Source organism: Eptatretus burgeri, unplaced genomic scaffold, assembly GCF_056783735.1.
Source record: "Eptatretus burgeri isolate ZD-2024b unplaced genomic scaffold, Ebu_testis_v1 Ebu_testis_scaffold_1198, whole genome shotgun sequence".
NCBI classification, from domain to species: Eukaryota; Metazoa; Chordata; class Myxini; order Myxiniformes; family Myxinidae; genus Eptatretus; species Eptatretus burgeri.
Window position 1 is genome coordinate 12537 of NW_028223147.1, and position 4742 is coordinate 17278.

The 4742-nt window shown below is 41.6% G+C and overlaps 1 long non-coding RNA gene across 1 annotated transcript; it reads right to left on the minus strand.

Annotated features, from left to right (window-relative positions):
• Positions 1-1001: 1001 nt before the first annotated feature.
• LOC147006901 (uncharacterized) lies at positions 1002-4691 on the minus strand. The gene is made up of 3 exons (XR_015054534.1): positions 3370-4691; positions 3057-3183; positions 1002-1584 (listed from the first exon to the last, which is right to left on the minus strand). It is a non-coding gene; the product is annotated as an uncharacterized LOC147006901 (long non-coding RNA).
• Between the last annotated feature and the right edge of the window lie 51 nt (positions 4692-4742).

Sequence of the window (4742 nt, forward strand, 5' to 3'; positions counted from 1 at the left end):
GCAATCCCGATGTCCAAACGCTTGAGCTCAGATGATGACAGAGGCAGTTGATCATCCTCTCTTCGGGATAGGATATTCCAGGCACCCACCCGAAGGGACCGCCTCAGGTTAACCCAAGGAGACCGCCGTCTGGAAGACGACACCTCAGCACCACTCCGACACTCTCCCGCAATCTGACCCAGGGATGTTACCCCGTGGTTTCCCTCCTATCATCAAAGATTGGGGGTCCCAAAGGCTTTGCCCCAATCCCGTCATCCGGTGAGCTGCCCTGCCAAGGGAAGCTGCACAGGATGTACTCCCATGGAGTGGGTTTTACACATACAAGTGACAAAAAGTGACAAAAAGCATGTGTGCTTTAGTTGTAAAAATGTCACGGTCAAATTCGACAACTTTGTCGAACTGTGCCATGGATATGCACAAACGCGCACACGGACGGGCAGACGTACACGTGCATAGGCGGACGTGCACACAATATCCTCTCCCTTTAGGTGTGTGTGTGTGTTCCTTAGACCACCAAGATGGTAAACACCTGGCCGCAGCAATGACCATGGGTAGCCCCAAAAATGAAACTATCCAAATTGTACAAGTGTATGACTATTTTGTTAAAGTCCATGAAAAGACAATACCAGTGATATTACAAATTGCAGTATGCAACAACTCTGCTTTACAGGCATCAAAATCTGGATTAGAAAAGGAGCCGTTTGTCTGTCTGTCTGTTTATTATGTTATAACTTGAGAATGGATTAACGGATTGCAATGAATTCAATGACGGTGGATTCATGGAACTCCTGGGAAGCCTTGTGACGCCCAAAAAAAAAAAAAAACTAGATACATAAAAATATTTAAGGTTGGCGTGTACAGTACATAGATGGGTATGTGGGCACACGTGGTGAAACTGCAAACATCAATTTGTGGCACTGGTTATCCCCGCATGGAGGTCAGGTTCCCCCCCAGGAATCCTTTTTGTTAACTTGAGAACAGATAAACAGATTTCAATAAAACCAACGCTGGTGGATTCAGGGAACTTCCAGGACAGTTTGTGATGCAAAAAAAAGAAAAAGAAAGGAAAGGAAGGCTTGTGTACAGGTAGGTGGGAACACATGGCGAAACTGCAAACATCAACTTGCAGTGCTGGTTATCCTCGCATGGAGGGCAGGAACTCCCAGGAATCCTTATTTTGTTCTTGCCCCATAGATTTATCCATCGCAGAAAATATTGGCATTCCCATCAGCAAAGCTACGCGTCTTGTATACTAGTATAAAGAAATAGGCAGACCCTAATTGCTGTCAATATTGCTCTGTGACACCCATAGTTTGAGTTTACAGTCTATCGCTTCTCATGCAAACTTTGCCAAAATATATTCGAGAGAAAGCAAAAAGAAAGAAAGAAAAAAAAGAAATAAATTGGCTCTGCGTGAAGACTCCTATATAGAGCAGAGTCTCCGAACTCCTGTCACATTCCAACCAAAGGTGCTACATTGAAGCTTAGAGAGTATATAGATCATTCAAAGTCAGACAATAATTGCAGATTAAAGCAACCTGAAGCAAGATTCAGATTTGTCATGACATCAGCCAAGATCTTATGCTGGGAATATCAAACAGTCAATGTAATAAAAAATGAGGGAGGAAAGTAGGAAGAAGAGAAAAAGGTAATTGTTAGCACAAAAAATATTTCAAGACTGAAAGTTGCACAGTAATTGTGGGTAGAAGATTAAAACTCTTCTTCATCCAAAGGAAGAACTGCAGTTAAGCTTTTGTACTGCAATAAATACTATACATGTAAATTATAAAGTTACACCTCTTTCTTCTAAGATACTAAGGGGAAGAGTAAGCTGATAACATCATCCAAAATGAAGATGCCGATACGTACACGAGAGTCAGAGGAATGTTATACATACACCCATTAAGCAACAATGAAAAGATTACAAAGCAGATGTGTTTTAACAAAGCAAACAGAAGTCAACTAGAATGACACTCGGGAGAGCGTAGACCTCTGCCAGGCTGAACAGTTCATTTTGTATCCCACTGATAGGCCTAACTTGAACCAAAATTGAATCAATTTGTCCTCGTCTCACACGCAACTCATCCACCAAGTTTTTGAAATATCGTACTATATACAGTATATTGTTTTTGGTCGCATCTCTCAATGGTGAAGAATCACTTAAAAAAAAAAAATATTTAATCTCGGATCCAGATACGGATCTTCACCAAATATAATCAGTTCGTCCTTGTCACACACCCAACCTGACCGCCAAATTTCATCTGAATCCGTCTATAACTCTGAGATATCCTACTCACACAGACAGACATAACCTCCAGCTATCTTCGGTTGCAGAGGTAATCAAAGAGTCAATGTGAGAAGAGATGTAAAGGAATTTTTAAGTTGGTAGCATCAAATGCATGCAATCCGATGGAATGGTGCACATAGATCACACTAACTTTGACCTGTTTGTCTGTATTTGATCCCCGGCTGGACCATTATAAACTGACAGGCTGGCGTTTCACAGACAGAACGTTGCATTAAAAAGTGTGCCGTCCTTCGGACCGATGTTAAGATTGTGGCTCATCTGTTCGGATTACTTGGTCGACATTGAAATTCCTATTTCGTCTTTCAACAGAGGCAGGTATCACTGGCACCCTGGCTAAATTACAAATTCGTGCATAAATTGCACGTAGCAGATCATCCTCATCACCATGTAAGATTGTAAGCCATTTCATGGACGTGATTGCTGTGTGAGGAGCAGCTCCTGCACTATAAAACAAATTCACAGGCCCAGATGTGTTCACAGGCCTTGTGTCAACCTGAGATCTATACTACTTGCTGCTCATTTCACAATCCATCAAGTGGAGGCCCAATACTGCATCAAAATAATTGTAGTGACGTCGATACGTTGAGGAGACAGACAGGTGCGAAGCCACACAAATTTTTTTTTTAACCAAAGATCACAAACCACTTTTACTTGTATTATTGAGCAAGTAACTTAAAACTTTCATCAACATCAAACAGAATATAAGCAAGCCATAATAAAGGGAACCAAGATGTTGAAACAAACGAACCTGTTACAAAGTTTTCTCAGCAATGTCACAGGCAGAGGCAGAGCCAGGGTGCGGTTACAGCATAGCTGAACTCTGTATGGAGTTGGCACGATGCCCGACGAACCCACCCAGCAGCCCGTATGCAAGGCTGGAGAGTGGGGCTTGGTCATGTTTAAGCAGAAACCAGTAATATGATCAAGAAAAAAGGTGGAAACAGGGCATGCAGGAGATATGATTTACTTACACTACTCCAGGCCAAAAAATAAAAATCCACAAATCTGGGTGGTGTAATTTGGAGGAAGTAGTCATCTATTTAATCCTCTCTCAAAGGTACCTGTGGAAAAAGGTCACTTGAAATGAAGAGGGCTTTTCTCACAAGTGCAGAGTAAAAACTGAAAAACGAGAAAAAGGGTTGAAAATAATGACAAAAAAAAATGAAAAAAAACATTTTGCTGCAAATAATGACAGCTTTAACTACAGAGTTCATGGAACACCTTACCTCACGCAGACATCAGAAACAAAATACGTCATTCTTCCAAGACTGTCAACAAGTAAATTTTCCTCATGAAAATGCCTTCACTTACATCTTTACCTCTGCCACCGAAGGTGAAGGAGGTTATGTTTTCACCCCTTTCTGTCTGTTTCTTTGCGTACAGGATATCTCAAAAAGTTGTGGACAGGTTGGGTGTGTGACAAGGACGAACTGATGAGATTTTGGTGAAGATCCGGATCTGACTACTAGAATTTTTTCAGTGATTGTTCACCATTGAGAGATAGGGCCAAAAGCTATACGTAGCATGATATCTCAAAAAAGTTGTGGACGTATTGGGATGAAACTTGGTGGACATCTTGGGTGAGTGACAAGAACAAATTGAATCGATTTTGGTGAAGATCTGAATCCAGATCTGGATACGAGAATTATTTGATTTTTAAAGTGATTCTTCACCATATTGAGAGATTGGGCCAAAAATGATATGTAGCATCATAGTTCGAAAATGAATTGGGCCCGATATGTTCTTGTGGATCAGGCATTGTGTGGCAGAGGTATGCACTATACCGAGTGTCCTTCTAGTTAACAGCTGTTTTGCTGTCTCTAAAAAGTGAAGCAATGGCCAACTCATCACATACCATGGAAGACAATAATGATCAAGAACTCAAACATCATATAGCAGTCTTGTATTTATTACCAGGAAAAGTACCAGTCTCCAGTGACGGGAAAAGCAAGCAAAAGTATCCGCCCCAATGACGGGAAAAGTTTAAGTTAATCTTTCAAATGAAATCATTTCTTGGATTTTGAAACAGGTAATTGTGTTGCACTCTTGGTTTCACTCGGAGCCAAAGCTCTGATCCACTTATACTGCCCAAGACAAAATGGTGGTGCAACATCGGGGGGCAGAGGTTCAATATGTTGAAAAAAAAAATCCTGATCGCAAAAAAAAAATTGGCATCAACATTATTCATGCCTGTTGAAAAGTGAATGTTGAGCTTTTCAAACGCAGCGTGGGAAGCGGCCACCATAAATGGGAGACAGATACCATGGTTCGCAATCGGCCTATAGAATTGATGTACAATGATTGCCAACCTATGACGGTTGTCTTTTGTATCCAGTCAAGGATCGTGGAAGGACGAGAACACTGAACAAATCAGGATGCAACAGTAGAGAGTTGGGGTGGGGGGGGAGGGGGGAGACACCAACAGGAGAGAGAG